The sequence below is a fragment of the Lepeophtheirus salmonis genome, chromosome Z, assembly GCF_016086655.4.
Source record: "Lepeophtheirus salmonis chromosome Z, UVic_Lsal_1.4, whole genome shotgun sequence".
Lineage (NCBI taxonomy): Eukaryota > Metazoa > Arthropoda > Copepoda > Siphonostomatoida > Caligidae > Lepeophtheirus > Lepeophtheirus salmonis.
In genome coordinates, this window is record NC_092584.1 from 4,506,628 (window position 1) to 4,524,120 (window position 17,493).

At 32.8% G+C, this 17,493-nt stretch overlaps 1 protein-coding gene across 1 annotated transcript in view; it reads right to left on the minus strand.

The window, feature by feature from the left end:
- The window catches only part of LOC121130191 (uncharacterized), a 119,266-nt gene that overhangs the window by 63,322 nt on the left and 38,451 nt on the right, over window positions 1-17,493 (minus strand). The window contains exon 2 of the mRNA XM_040725951.2: window positions 5,505-6,059. The gene's annotated coding sequence lies outside the window, so the exon portion shown is untranslated. The remainder of the gene's footprint in view (window positions 1-5,504; window positions 6,060-17,493) is intronic.

Consider the following 17,493-nt stretch of genomic DNA (forward strand, 5'->3'; position numbering starts at 1 on the left):
TTCCTTTTAATTATTATTAATGAACATGTTAAAATAATTACTTAATATAATAGTCAGGAGTAGAAAATATTCATGAGATCGTTAAATTTACCTTAATATCAGTCTGTATTAGGGCAGGGCCGCTGGAACTATAGGATCCATTGGCCCACACTTTTGAGGGTTTTATAGTTATCACCATAAAAGAAATCCTCCCTTCTAAAAAGTTGAAACGTCATAATTTTGGAACAAAGAAAATCAGATTCCCTTCATTCGGTCAAATTTAATATCTTCTGAAAAGTTCGTACTATATATTTTTTAAAAACTATGTGTCAAATTTGACATTTATAAAAATACAAAAAAAAACTTTTCTGGTAATATTGTCAAAAAAACCCAATGGCGCAGTCCCTCCAACCAAAAAATCATGCAGTCGTCCCAGATGACGTCATTAGTATCTACAAGGTGGAACGATTCGATCTGCCGCGCCGAAAAAATGAAACTACAGCCTTATTTTATAATATTTATTGTTATCACGAAACACACATGTTTATACTGCTATAGAGTAGACATTTATTCTATGAAACCGCATCCCATCTCCAAAACTGTATCAATACGGGTGCAGAAACAGGAGCACGAATTTTGAACTCGCGCCGTTCGGAGAGATACGAATGTGCCGTGGATAGAGGCAATTAGGCTGTTCTTGGTGTTGTGGGAGGATCTTATTGGTGTTATTTTCGTCGTTGAACCACACACAAAAGTCAAGGGGGTTCAAATTTGGTGATAAGGGCGGCCAATGTGAGAACTGTACCAGCCACTCCTGGGTAGTATTGACCTTATGGGCGGGACTGGAGTCCTTCTGCCATACCTACGACCTCTTACAGGCCACTTTCTGTATCCCCAGGAACACTACCTCCTTCAGATCCTTGAGGTTGACACTGAGTTGGATCATCAGTAAGCATAAGTTGAATAGCGGCTCATTTTCGATCTCTCTTATTGAAAAAATTGTCCTTTTTTCCATTTTCTTGCTTTGTTTGTAAATAACCAAATACTAAGAGAACCCTTAGCAACAAAAAAGTCAGTGCCATTATAAAATATGAGGCCGTGATGGTCCTACAAAGTTGCGGCAGATTTAATCGTTCCACCCTGTATTTTGGCTCCCCACTTAAAAATACATACCAGCCCCACTGGTTAGGGATGTATTGTGAATCCCATACCCTTTCTAAAAATTAAGGATATGTTTGGCTCGGTAGCAAAAGCCTTACATAAATCTTCGATAAATTACGTCATCATATTAATATTTACGCCACTTGTGTGAAGCATTCACATAAAGATGATACCCATTTATGCTTTTAAGTATAGCAATGGATGCAGTAAGTTACATCAATCAGCCTTGGAGAACCTATCTCCAAGATCATCAAAGATGAAAAGAAAGCGGGTTTTTTGTGCACATGAACTTTTTTTTTAATTAACATTTTTCTCGTGGGGATACAAACACGACAAAGGATTTCAAGTGACAAACTATTTATTTAATTCCTTAGTTAGTCGTTCATTATTCATCTAAACCTTAAAAAAGACTGTCTATAGGGCGAGGCTTTTAAATCCGGATTAAGTTTAGACCTATATATTTTGGCAAGTCTACTGTTGACTCCTGGCAGGCTTCCATTCGCGAGGCAGTGACCGGCATAGACAAAAAGGTCTGAGTCAGGTTGGAGGCTGTAGTTGACACTCGAGTGGTTGGTTTGAGTGAGTTACTTTTGGGAAAATAATTGTAAAATATATATTCCTTAAATTTTTCGGATATAAAAACCTCCATCACCCTGTATTAAACTCTCAATGATTTAAAAAAAAAAAAAAGTATTGTCTTGACCACAAATTATCCCTAGCATTTCTTAGTGCAAAATGTAATTATTATTTTTTTGCAAAAAACGTTTCATTTATCCTTTATGACCTTGATTAATATTTCAAATATGTGTTAAACACGTCTTTTTTATAGTATACATAGTGTTGTGTCCACTCAAACAATGATTGACTCGGTTCAACTTGACTCAAGTCCAGTCTGCACTTTTTTGAAACGATTCTGCATTACTTTTTTATACGTATTCAAAAAGTTTTGTGTCCACACGAAGAATGGATCTTCTCAATCCAAGTCAGTTAAAAATGTTGATGTATCTAATGATAATGTTTTTTTACTACATATTAGAGAAGGGAAAATGGCTTTTAAAAATTAACACCTCCATTTGAAACTGTAGAATTGTTTTCTAAAGTTATACGAGTTATTTGCACGTGTGTAAAAAGCGTTGTCAGATTCTTAAACTCTAAAAGCTGTTAAAACAAATCAAATGGAACGCCGGCCTTGTGTAGACACAAGCCCAAAACAGACAAATAAACATTTCTCTGTGAACAACACCTCAAATTTATGAATCATCTTTCAAATTTGGACAACACCTATGTTGACTTCTTATTTCCTTGAGTTGGATAGATTATGATCATTAACTACCATAGAATTATAGAGTTGTGCGCTGCTGTTTTTCCCAAGTGGTTTTATAATCAATCGCAATTTCTAATCAGGTGTTTCTGCTACAATCATACAATTATTGATGTGGTTCTAATCGAATCCGGCCCATTCTACACGTTTTCTCAAGTATAATACATTTATTTTATTCAGATCTTAAAAAAATGTAAATAAAAAATAGTTAAGTTCAATATAATGATGAAAATTTTCTGTATTTTCTGTATGTTAAAAAAAAACCAAAACCAACATGGCCAAAAATAATGTTTTGGAGAGTGGCTTGGCTGTCATCACGTTTATACAGATCATCAATAATTAGTTGTGACGAGGGAGAAGAGGAGAAAGAAAGAAACTGGGATTTTGGCTAGAACTACTACGATGTCAATTCTGAATTCTATTCCGAATCTCACAAAGATTAACAATTATAACACCGTAAGAAATCTTTAAGGTTCCTCTCCGTCTTTATGAGCACAAACAGATATTTAATCGGGTGAATATATTTGAAATTATTTAAAAAAGGAAGTTAACTACTCAGGAATCAAATAACAATAAATGACTATAACTTAAAAAAGAAAGTTCATTCTTCAAAAAAAGAAAAGAGAAAAAAAGGTCAACTTAAAATATACAGACAATTTTCATACTGAGTAATACACACAGTTGAATGGAATGGAAATTAATAAACGGAAAGCAGCACTGGGCGTGACTAGCTACTTAATTTTCCATTTTTCAAATGTATCAAATCTACCACTCGATTAAATCCTTCACAATTAAACTCAATCAACTCAAGTCGAAAAAACACTAGATATCAAATAAAGAACTTTTATTGTGTGTCCCGAAGACAATGGACACATTTAGGTTTGTATTTTTTTCTGATTAGTTGAGAAATAAGCCTTCGGCAAGCAAGGGTCCACTTCTATATACATAGAACGTGAGACCTTAAATGTACTATAAACATTTAAAGCTGATGATTATGAATTAATACATATTTTTTTAGACTAAAAATTCCTTTTTATGTTTTTAGTATCATACATTGAATTCAAATGTCTTTTTCACATGATTTTAAACAAAAGTATGTAAATTGAATGGGATTCAAATATATCTTATAAAATAAAATATATTCAACTCTCATGTCATTCTATTAAAATACATTGTTGCAAATAAAATATTTTGTAGGTTAATACAAAGATTTTGATGGATAGTCATGCAAATATATACTAAATTAAGGCTCCTTAAATGGTAAAGATATTATGAACGTTGAGTAATTATATACAATTATAACCACGATTTTCCTTCTTCTTTGGACCATGGACCGTATTTGGTTCAGTAGACATTGATTAATAATTTGTATAAAAAAGTGATGTTTTATGAGATTTTATAATACGTTATAATCATTTAAAACTAAATGATTATAAGTTTAACTTTACATTTAACTGATTGTTTTGCTATAAACAGGGTACAACACAGAAATTTGAGCACTAAATTATTATCAAATTAAGAGGCTCTGGTTAGTTTTTCAGAGAGGGACATCAAAAGAGTTAAGCAATTTGAACATTTCATAATATTGTGCAGAAATTTCATTTCTGTATCTTTTTTAATTTTGAAGAAAATGACGGCTTAATGTCCTTTTGCGATAATATCTGAGGGCATCTTAATGCAGCAAAATAAAATATGGAGGATGGAATCAACGTAGCTCAATGGACAACGCACTCGTGAGAAATTATTTTAAGTAGATGATTATGCGTTTCATGAATTATATTTTTACTTTTCTTCATTTAACAAGATAGATTAACCAAAATTTATTTAATTGAATGTTTAATTGTAACCCCTTGATATCAAATACATATGAAATGAATAGCTTCTAGTTTTTTAACTAAGTCTAAATCACTTTAAAATACTAGTATATAATTTAATTTTCCTTTGTGATATGCATTCACGTAGAAATATCTTTTATTTAGTTGGATACTTTATCCAGTTAAAATGAATGATATAAAATATATATATATTTAAAAAAAAAATATAACGAATTGTTACTTGAACCTTCCAACCAAGACTGCCCGCGCATAGGATTTACTGCCAGATCTTGAGTTATACAAGTATCTTGGATCTTAGTTTGGAAAATGTCTATAATCCAGGGTTTTTCGCATATGGTATAATAGCTTGATCAAGAATTATGACAATGTTATTTTATTTACATATTTGATTCAAGGTTATATACTAGTGGGTATTAACTTCTGCTTTATCATATAATTGCTTGTAACCTTTTTAAAAGTCCCTGCTTTAACCCATTACGGTGCAAGCCGATTTTTCAAGCCCTTAAATGACTGCCGAACCAAACAGATTTGACAATATCTGATTTTTTTTTTTTGAAAAGAGTAAACAAACTTATTCTTGAATTTCAGTGAGAAATTCTTTGGCTACATATTTTCTATAAGATGATATCAACGTACAAAAAAAATATTGAGTTTCTTTGTTCGACAATGTCAAATACAGGAGTCAGGCAAACTGTCAGAAATGGATCCGAATAATCAAAGGAATCATAAAAATATGAATGATATTTATCGTAGAGGGAATAATACATCATTCGATGAATAACCCATTTGATGAAATTACTGATAGAAAAACATGTTTAAAGTGTCTACTGTTGCTTAGTAATTAAATATGTAGTTTCTTTAATTTTGATGAAAAGGCTTTGGTTCTTAAAGCATTCCAAAACCCCAGTATTTTAACAGCATCTAGTATTCCATTAGCTGACTTTTTTCTTTACTTGCATCAAAACATATCGAAAAATATCTTGATTATTAAGAGAGGCTTTACCGTTTATCTGCAGCTGACACTTTACAAATATCTACAGAAATTAATTGAATAAAGATAATTTAATATACATTATATTAATATTCTTTGAGCCTTGGGTTTCTTTTTAAATAGCTACTACGTCTGGGGATGCTGTTGAAAAGTTCACTCACATCCCTGCTTCCGAACCTTAAAGTAAATATTGAAGAAATACAGCTTAGTTCCTTACCTTGTACTTGTTTACTTTTCTATTTCTAGAGGGTCTCTCACCCTCAGAGAGTGTCTCATGAGCCATATATGAATGCAAATACCCATTGGATCCCCTCAGAGCCAAATCAAAAGATCTCCGATTCTTGGAATTCTTTTTGACATCCCGTCGTACATATTTCCGCCCTCCAGACTGGTTCACAGAGGAAGAAAGGAGCTCACTCTCGGATTTAGAGCCAGGATCATCAACACGGAGTCGTTGAAAAGGATCTGTTGTGGCGGGACGTGGACGATTCAACATTTTACGATCCAGAGTCTCAAGAGAGTCCATGAGTTCCTCAGTGGAAAGATGGTTTGATAGAACACGGAAGTCTTGACTTTGTCGATGGCTTTTGGACGATTCATTTGCTAATGGCATGAGAAAGTCTCCAGAGTGGCGATAATTGCGTTTTTTGATATCTGGAGCGTCCTTACGGCGTCGGAGTCGGACAGAAGAACTTTCTATGGAGTTGCGGTGAAAGTTATTGTTGATATTGGAATTATTAGTAGATCCACAAGAGGCCTGCATTTTGCTTGACTGAAATGGAATGGAAATTTGTATTAGGCACTTTGTTTCTTTTGGCACTCGAACATACAACAATTATAAAAACAAAATTAAATTAAATACAAATATTAAAAGCATATTTAAATATAAATAAAACTAATTGATTCATTACAATATTTGATTTATGATGTAGCAAAGCTGAGTCATGCTTTAAAACCCTTAACACTCAATTACGTATCTTTTAATCCGAACACAAGTCCTTTCCCCAAGATGTTAGGCATACACGGTTTTTTGAGGGATATTTTAGCAATATAAAAATTTATTTTTCATCAGTTAGTTGATATTACTGATACTCTAAGCATCCCTGAACCCATTAATCTCTCTTTCAGCATTGTATTCTATGCCTGTTGTGGATTCATGATCTAAAATAGGAACTATTTGATGCACATAAATGGCTCCTAGGACGCATTATATCCAATCAAATCCTCACAAGATCTCAAATTGTATAAATTGAAAGGAAGTTAGAATTTCCCTCGAAAAATTCAAATGACTCCGTAGTATAATTTTTATGTAAAATAAAAATTGTATTAAGTATGGGTTTTTAACATTTTATTACGTTTTCAGTCATAATTAAAGTTTAAAATCATAAAAGATTTTATCAGGAGACTAGTGCATCCACTGATAAAACGTTCCAGACGTTTCTGTCGGTCCCTACAGTAGCCGGATGGTTAATATTAAGCAGACTGTAGACCAAGGGCCAATCATAACCAAATAAGGTGACTCATACTTCATAAGTGGTTCACTATGTTTACTTTTTTTGAATATTTAAGAAGGATAAACATCAGAATATAAGAGCAATAAAGTGATAAAAAGTAGATATTAGAGAACTTTAGAGAGATGGTTCAAATATCGATTATTCTCGAGAACGTTGGAGCTAGGATCCAAATTCTTTATTGAACAGAGGAGTATTTCCCCATTTTGGAATGAAGAGAGCGAGACTACTGGCCAACTCTTCTGGTGTGCAGTCTTTTACAGGGGCGTCCACCGGATAACATATATGTATATATATAATTTTTTTTTTGTTGGAGGGGGAGAGGGACTTGGTTTTGACATTTATTTTACAAAATATTTCGAAAATCCATAGCTATTTAAAAAAAATTCAAAAATTTATTTTTTCAGAAAAGAAAAACAAAAATTTAATTTCAAATATTAGTTTTTTTTTTGATAAAAAATTTCCAAAATGCATAGCTATTCACAAAAACTGATTTTTTTGGAAATATATTTCAAAAACGATAGCTGTTAGCTAGAAAATTTCAAAAATTAAATTATAATTATTAAATTTTTTTGGAAATAAATTTAAAAAAATCATAGCTATTCAGCTCATTAATTTTTTTGGATAAAAATTTGAAAGATTATTTTTTTTGGAAATTGGAATATTTGGGAGGGGCTACAGATCCTCCAGCCCACCCCTGGCAGACGTTCTATTTTAAGAGAGCGGATCTGATATAAGCTGCTTGAGAATATTTTTGATAGAGGTAAAGTTTTAGGATGTTATTGTGTGAAGGGGAAACAAGTCCAGCGCCAAGATTCTTCAAAAGTCAACAAATAATATATGCCAAAAGGATGAAAGACTACTTAAGCCTTACAGATCTCATCCCTATTATTAATTTCTACATCAATGTTATTCAAGAAATGGACTGTTTAACCAAAAACTATTTCACTACTAACAATATTTGATTATCAACTGCTCTTCCGTTGTTTTTATTTTTATTTTTAGTTTGGATTGTCTTATTTCTACCGTTACTTTTAACCTGAATTTTTGTATTTATTTCGATGAACCTTTTTTGCTTGTTTCTTAGAATAAAAAATATGTAGTATAATTAATGGTCCCTAAAATCTGAGCCCTTTGAATTTTAAATTTCAACAATATATAATTTATTAATTAACAATATAAGTTCAACAAAATTAATACTATAAATAGTTGTGTGTCAGATCTCTCTGAATAATTAATGTAGCCATCCTTAGTGGCAATGCTGTGCTTGCTGACAGTGGTTTTGAAGGCCCAGGTCTTTGAATGACAGGCACTACAGACCTTCCCCTCGACATGATCCCAAAAGGTCTAGTCGGAGTGATTGGCTATAGGGGTGTAGGGTGTCTAAAATGTGAAAAAAAGAGTTGAAAAGAACTCAAAAGACTCATTCAATAGAGTCTTGCAACGGAAGGGATGAGTTTCTTTCATTGCTGGTGTCAAAAGTGGCCTCTTTCCATCTACTTTTTGATAGCTCTCTGAACAGTTTGCTTTGAAGCCCCGATATATTTTTCATGGGCCCTCATGTATTAGAGGGGATTCGCCTGGGCTGTTTTCTTTAAATCATCCGTGTCCAATTTGACCTTTTTGACAGAGTACTTCTTCCTCGCCAACATTTAAGACTTGCTGACGCCGTACCCGCTGTCCCGAAGACACCCAACCCGCTTGGAGTGCGCGAATATAAATTTGTCAATCACATTCAATAGTTATTTTCTCGCCTGATACGTTAGCCGAAGAGCTCTGGTTTATTTTTTGTAACTAATTGTTTTTGCTTTGATATATAGAAATATAAATTAATTTTAATCACTCAATCTTAATTAATTATTTGATTAATAGGTATTCAGATATCAATGGACCATCCAGTAATACAAGATTTTAAAAAGAAGGTTCGGCAAAAATATATAACACATATATTTTTCAGTATCTGGGTTGTATAAACCCGAGGGGGTGAAAGTAATTCAGGGTGAAGGATCCTCTAAATATAGAATTCCACAGCGCATCATAATTTAAAAGTCTTGGTAATTTATAACATTGTAGGTATATGTGGGGAGTTTCACTTCATTAAGTCCTCATAATTAATGTAACCTTATAAAAACTTATTTCAAGGTGTTTTTTTTTTTTTTTTGTGAGAGTCTTTTACCATAGCGTTATTAATATTACTAGTACCATCATTATTGTGAAAATACATCATAATTTGATTGTCTCATTCCTTAATATGTGTAGGTATTATTTTTACATTGTTGTATTTGAAGCATGAAGCCCAGGGTCTTATTTTGAGTGTGCCCATGGATTATTATAGTTATTACGTATAGTAGAACATCATAATTTCACAGCCAAATAATTACATAAACAGGGTGGTCCAGACTTTTAAATTTGGCCAAAAAAGGATATTTAATATGGTCATGTTTAATTATATTTCGAATTTACCTCTCTTTTTTTAAAACTAAGTATATCTTGTTCATTATCAGTCACATCGGATCATAGAATAAAGCCTTGTAAAGGTGTGAGCATATACGACAAATACTTGTTAGACAGTATTGCGCTTGGCCGGTTCAACTGTGAGCTATCGTACGTCGAGTATGGAGGTTTCAAAGGAAGAAATTCGCCCAATTTTACATTTTTATTATATGAAAAGGAAAAACGCGTCGGCAGCTACCAAGACAGTTTGCAATGTTTACCTCCCGGTACTTTTTCCGTTCGTTTTGCACAGCAGTGGTTCAAACGATTTCCCCCCGCTCAATTCTGCCCTTTACTGTGTACAACTCGGCATTTTGAAGCTGACAATTGAGTAGAAGTGGTCACATTGCTGAATAAGAGACTATGTGACATCATCAAGACAATGTCAGAAGCTCCGGATGTTTGGAAGATAAATTTTAATGCATCCACCCTATAGTCCAAACGTAGCAGAAAGTGACTACCACCCTTTCTTGTACTTGACCAACACCCTTTGGGCTACAAATTTATACTTAATAGAGGCTCCTGAAAATTCTTTCAAAAGTTGCGAGGATTGAATTTCGACTATCATCTGTCAAAGTTTCCAATTCGGAGACGAAAGAGAGAGTATGACGTAAGGACAAACTGATACGATCTTCTCCACAATATTTTTAACAGATATATTTCAAATTAAAATGGCCCTTGAGGCCACAAACTCTAAAAAGTCCGTTTTTCCATTGTTTCCAGCTGAACAATCTAATGTACACATTATCTTCAATACGTTTAAGTATGTAAATTATAAGTTGATTAATAATAGTGTAGGCTGAATTATACAAACAGACTTTAATCTCAAACACACATTAAGAGAAAAACACAAAGCATTATTCGAAGAAAAAGAAAAATTAATTCTTATCAAATCTATTTGCATATTAATTAATTATATCATAATACATATAATGTACGCTGTAAGGAGCCAAATTGACAAAATGCAATTTGTAGATTATACATAATTTAATTTATACTCATGTTTTCCTACAGCTCTGCATAAAAATAGTTATTTTTAATTAGTTTTGTGATTAATAACTAATATTTATGCATAAACGAGAATGACTATCCTTTGGCAATAATTATGATGCATAGTTTGTAATAAGTACAAATGGTATGAATGAATGAATAAAGTCCCTTTGATTTATGTGTAGTATGTACAAGTTGTAACCTGTACAATGTTCCGTCTGGTCCTTTAGATTTCCGTATTTTTTAGTTTATATGATGACAAAATTCCATAATTCTCTTTTTTGTTGAGAAATATTCAAGTAAAAGCTTCACTCAGCTGCCATTAAGTCAACAACAGAATAGCCTATTACATCTTCAGAGGCAGAACACAGGTGCACCGCTCCTCTGATGATTTTGGGGAACAACAGTATGGATATTAGCAATGCTGAGATCTCAAAGATGATTGGGATCGACATAAAAAGGGTTTGAGAGTTGACAAAGGTCCTGGTGAAGATCAAGGATCCTAGATGAGTGAGGAAAACGACTCAGAATTGGCTCCAAGGGCACAGCTAGGATTGGATGTCCAAGGATATTTGATATCATAGGTCTCCCAAATATGAACACGATGGCATATTTTGTGTGGAACTATCTTGTGTAATAGCAATGGCGTCGGCTAGTCCCTGGGGAAGGGATTGAACCCCTCCCAGCAATGTTTTAAATATAAGTCTTTTTGTATTCCATGTGTTATCACACATGGAATACAAAATGGTCGCATAGATCAGTCTGAACTTCATCAATTAGACGTATAAAATAACCGAGCATGTTTTGTGATTATTAATATGCTGGAGTGTCTTGGAGTTTTATGTTTGCCGCCTCTCTCATTCAAATTAGCTCTGAGCTGTGATCATGACAGCATGGTACGTCATGTACACGGCCAGTATCGTCAAGATCTGCTAATCTGTTTGCCAACATATCGAGCCTGTTATTGCTTATGAAGGAGGAGTTGTTGAATAAAAAACATGGCTCAATAATATGTTATAGTATTTAAACATATCACAAATTATTTTGAGTTATCTTTCATTGATTCCATTAAAATTACGTCTTTCATAATTCAGTCATGCAATTGTAAGTTTTCCTCACTCAGTGCATACATTCTCAAGGAATCTAAACAGTTAGCTTCCACTAGAGAAGAGAGGGTTAATGGTTTTGAAACTTTGTTTAATTGTTTCCCAATTCAGGTTGGTCTTCTTTATAATAACATATATGCCTAGAGAATGTAAATCATTTATATTTTTTTAGCTGGTCCCTTGTTTTTTTTTAATTGGAAATCTGAAATCTTTCCCTTAGCTCTTGTCATTTAAATCCTAAGGAGTCAACTTCCTTTCCCACTGTATTCAATAATATTCAAATCTTAGACCGATCTGAGACAATTATGATTTTTTCTCTAACTAAACTAATTTGGAACCTTAAAAAAATTATGTATGAACCAATCTTATAGAAAAACTGGGGTTATACCGGTTAAAAAAAATTATTTATATTGGCGATGCCAATTATAAGGGCACCGCTCGCAGTGCCTAACTGGCGAAGCTCACATAGTGCATCCTTAATATAAATATTCATATATCGTTATTATTGAAGAGTGAAGAGTTGAAGTCTATTCTGTTGATCGATAGCCTATCAAATAACAACAAAAAATAGATTCTTATATTCCATGCATGTATTTATTTATCTACGTAAATAATCTTTTAATACAAAGCAATCTTTCTTGCATCTTTCAATCCTCCATCATAAAAACAAATATAAAAAGTCTGTTATAAAACGTTTTCACTTACATCAGAATTTTGCATCGTACACAGAAGTGATGCAATGTTGGGAGCCTAGAGTTTAAGAAACAAATTTGTTAAAAATATATATATCTTTTAAAACCTTATAGAACTACTTTAAAAATGAAAAGGACCATTGTTGTAGTAAATAATATATTAGACAGCTACTCTCATTGACTTTTTCTATCAGCCAAGGCGTAGGGGTTTATAATTTTCAATGTTTGGGAAATTCAATTTTACCCATATCAATATTAATTGACTTGCGGCTCGACTCAAATGATCTTCTTTACCTATTTTAATATTCCATGGCTGTGGAATCCAATTTAAGGAAGGTTTTGTGATTGATAGATGAGAACCTTTTTCTTATTTCATAATATTATTAATTATATTTGAATTTTTTTACCATTCTCTTACAACAAGGAATATCTATTTGCCTCCCGACACAAATGATTTATTGCTCATGAATAGTCCTTTATTTTGAAAGAAAGAAGTTTAAATATGTATTTATGTGTAATGTATAATTATAATGTGTAATTTTTCTGAAAAAAGTAAATTAATTATAACGAACTATTTTTTTGAAATATATATAAATCCATTATTTTTTCAATAAATGGCTTTAATAATGTGTATCCCAATTGGTTTTCGTTAGATGATGTTGGAAAGGTAAGATTTTGTACTAAAAAACAACATCTTTGACAGTTTGGTGACGATTTGACTAAATATTTTTATACCCTGCGTCAAAAATAGACTCCAGCAAAGAGAAACTACGCCATAAACAAACAAGGCGAGAACGCAAGCCACGTGGTCGAAAATGTTGATATTGTTTATGGTTCTGATACTGTAACATCCAATCATACGGTATTTTAATTTTTTTGTCAATTCCTTTCCGATAATTTTAATATCAAAGATGCGAGACCAATGGTCGACAATGTGGATGAAATAATTGGAAATAGTCGAGTCTAAATGTCATCTAGATGTTTTGATTGTGAAAGAAATACACATTTATGAAGAAATAAAACCTATCAAAAATAATTTATTTGTTTTTATGATCCCTAATAATTTATTTAAAATTGTATTATTAATTTTACTTTTATTTAAAAAAGTTTACTAAATTTATGGGAGAGACTTGTTTTACTAAGATTTTTGAAATTTAGTAACAAGGGTAAAAAGATTAGGAACTACTGCTCTTAAGGATATTTTTTCGTTTGACTCAATTGTTGTACTACGAGTATTATTTATTTGATAGTAGGGATACTCAAAGCTTAATGGAAAGGGGTTGAGTTCGACAAAACAATACACAGAGAACTGATAAGGGGTATTCATATATGTGTAATATTCATCCGCTGACAAAAAGAACAAAGATAATGTTGATGTGTTACTGTGTCAGCTATAAACAGATACACCATTAGAATTTGATAAATATAAACAGTTGGCAAATGGAGATCAGAAATTGTGCTGCCTTTCTTTATGGAAGAAAGAAAAATAAAAGACCCCAAATTATTGGGTCAATATCCTCATGTCTCTGTTGATTTGTGCAAACATCCCTTTGTTTAGTGCTATGAGTATTGGACTATAATTAGTTCCTATTGTAAAATAAGACTGTGTTACGTCACAATCACTAAAATTGACAACGTTATTTGTTGTCAGTTGTAGATGTTTCTGATTCTTTCATCCACATCAGTGGATAGTTGATTGGTTGTATTTGAATCAGATCTGGATATGAAATTTTTTTCCCAAAATTTTTATTTTTTTGAATAACTATAGATTTTGAATTTTTTCTTCATAAAATTATAATTTTCGGATATATATATAATACTACGGATCCCCAGAAATATACACTATGAATCTTTTAGAATTATTGACTCAATTATAGGATGAGTCCGCATATTGATAATGGAGATACCTTGTAGTCCTACAAGGTAGGCAAGTATGCCAAAATCTCATATTTCTTAAGAAAGATAAATGATGTTTACGTAGTAGAGCCTGTGTGGTCTTTTTGCTCATATATATATATATATATATATGTACACATACCAATAAGAGATTTGATCTATTTTTGTTTTTAGATAAAGAGTATTTAAAAAGAAGAAGACAAAGAAGTGGATTTTGTACCTGCGGATTTCCGCAAATGAATAACAAGCATGGGCTTGATGTCTTATGCATCGTCACATATCAAGTACTGGCATGCATATACATATGTAAATGAATGACTTTCCCCAATTTTATGCTTTGCAATCACCATGTCACTTTGTATTTGTGTTGTTGTTTGGTATAACGGTATCATGGTGGTGCAGGGATACTGACGCTTATAGAACGCTACCGAGTACTCCATTAAAATACGACCACCTTGAATTTTAAACTTCGACAAGATATAAGATATTAATTAAAACAAAATTAATAATAAAGATATGTCGATGTGTGTCTGAGATTTGTTAATCATTAATGTAATCACGCTTAGCATCAATTACAGCCTTCAGGCAGAGGGATTCGCACCCGTCGAAGATGTAGTACTCTATTATGGCGTCCCTGTTCTGACTGACATTGGCTTTAAGGTGGTCCAGAAGTGTTCAAAAAGATTTGTAAAGAAATCATTCAAAAGAGTCTTGTAAAGAGGAGATATGTTTATTTCATTCCTGGTGTCAAAAGTGGCCTTTTCGTCTTCACAAGACTCTTTTCACCCAATTTTTTGATAGCTCATTGGATAGTCCGGTGTGAAACACCAATATCTCTTTCGTGAGCCCTCATGGACTTGTGTGGATTGTACTGTTTTCTTTAACTCCTCCATGTCCAGGTTGTCCTTTTTGATAGAGCCTTCCTTCTTTTCCAACGTTTCGGACTTGCTGAAAGCGTAGATAGTGGTCTTGGAGAGAGCGTCAAGGACTGCGCGAATGGATATTTGTCGTTTACATTCAAGTTTCTGCTTGTCGACTTATATGTCAGCTAGAGAGCTCATCTTTTTTTTTTTTGTAACTAATTGTTTATACTTTAGTATATATTGGTGAATTACAATCACTCAACCTTAGTTAATTATAGAATGAGTAAATGTTCAGATTTCAATGGACCACCCAGTACAATATTAAACTAATACCAGGGCTTTACATTAATTTTTGTTCTCAACTTGTCCTCTAGGATAGGTAAAGAGAATAATTTACCTCTCCAACATATTAAAAATGTGCCTTTTCTACAGTTTGAAAAGTTTTGCTTTAGGTATTGAGTTATAAGCAGGACATCCAATGAATATTACAATAATTAGAGATGATTTTTTGTTAAATCGAGAAAAAAAGGCTGGATGGAGACACATGGTATATCTGAATTCAGACTCCTGTTAATGACAGCCTGCTATATGTTTTTTAGTGAATAAAATGAATTACTACCATAAAGAGGAGAATGGATACCATCAAACAGCAAGAAGCTTAAATATACAATGTCGTGCATTAACAAAAAAAAAAAATCCAATATTTCATAGATATTCAGGTCAACAAACACCCCTTCCCCCGCCGCCCCCCCCAAATATAATCCTGCGGACACCCCTGATAACCTAAACTCCATTCTCCGATAAATCGTGTCTAACTTACTTTTGTGTTGATGGCCTGGCACATACTATCTACAATACACAGATAACAAATATTTTAATGGCGTACTCTTGTAAGAGTACGCCATTAAAATACCAAAGAACAAATCAATCATTGAGTGGTAGAGAGGGAGAAGTCTATGTACCATAACTCATTCATGAAGTTCATGTTGTTGTTAAATTAAAATATGTATATGCATAGATTAATGTGTGTAAGAGGCCATTCTGATGATGAATCTCCTCCTACCTTCGGCATGTAAAGGAATCCCTTTTCATTGATCCTAGTGTTGTGTAAAATTCGGGCTCTTTGGAGACCCATCTAAATTTAATGCGAGTCCTGTCTCATGTTTTGTACTATTAGTTTAACTTGAAGTCCATTTGGCATTTAATAGGATTCATAATAACCTCAAATGACCTCAATCGCCATTGTTTTATAATATAAATAAATAATACTAAATTTATTTTGTAAAACTTTATTATTTACAAAAATGTTTGACTTATCTTATAAAATTTAGTTATGCAACGGGTTGAAACTTACATTAGAAGTTTGTACTATATTGATGTAAGAGGTTCTGTGGGAGGAAATATGAATTATCTGTAATGATGTAGGTATTCATGTATCTCAAGCACCTACTGCGTTTTGGTTTTTTATAAATCTAACAAGAAATGTAATTCTAGCGAGATTTAAGGCTTAGGACATCAACTATTCTTCGTCCGGGTCACTCTCCAAAGGGAAAGGTACATAAGATTATTTACACTGTAAAAAAGAGGCTAGATCACAACGAGACAATGGAGAGGAAGGAGGGATTTGGAAAAAACCCATCATTAATCCGGATCCCATATATGGCGGCCGTATAGAATAGATCAATTTGACATTCCTTATGTATCAGAAAAAAATTAATAAAGATTTTTGTAAAATATATAATTAAAAATATTGGCAGTCTATATCCTTTTTCCTTTCCAAAGCGTATAAGCTTAAGTTTCCACTCGGTAGCTTATTTTCCTATCAAAAATAAAATAAAGGTCATAGAGAGCCAACAAGGTCAATGTTATTCAAATATGCACTTTTTTCTTGATCCAAGTAAACAATATGTGTACTTTGAAATTTTGGTATGTATGAGTTGAAGTGTTTGACTGTGATACGCTACATAACCGACAGATAGGAAGAAGGCGACAGTTCATATCAATACACTGACCCTACCTTTGGAAACATATATACGACATTCCCATAAAAAACTTATCTAAATTCGTTATATATCAGAAAAAGTAGTAATGTCTACCAAATACATGATATCAAAGCACAAACATATTTTTTTTTAAAGTGTAAAACTTCAAAAATTTAGGATCGTACCTCTACCTCTAAATATTTTTTTAAAAAGAACAAAATACATATATAGATTGGAAGAAAGTGAAGAATGATCGAAGAATGTAAATCCTTTTTTAAAGATGAACATGCACCCCAAAGGTATTGTCAAACGAGTTGGATTCAGAGCTATAGAGGGCAAAAGTGTCAGAAAACAGTTCAAAATACCGATTTAAAACTCTTTCAGAAGAGTTTTACAAAGAAAATATGAGTTTTTTTCAAAAGAGTTGCCTCTCCAACCTTACAAGGGGTCTTTTTTGATAGCTCTCTGGAGAGTCTGTTGTAAAACTTCGACATCTTTTGCATGGACCCTCATGCACTTGAGGTGATTGGCCTGGGATATTTTCTGTAACACCTCAGGGTCCAATTTGCCCTCTTTTAGAGGGCACTTTTTCCTCTGCAACGTTTTAGGCTTGCTGACAGCGTCGATGTGTTTTCTGGATACATCCAACTGCTTGGAGTGCGCGAATGGAAAT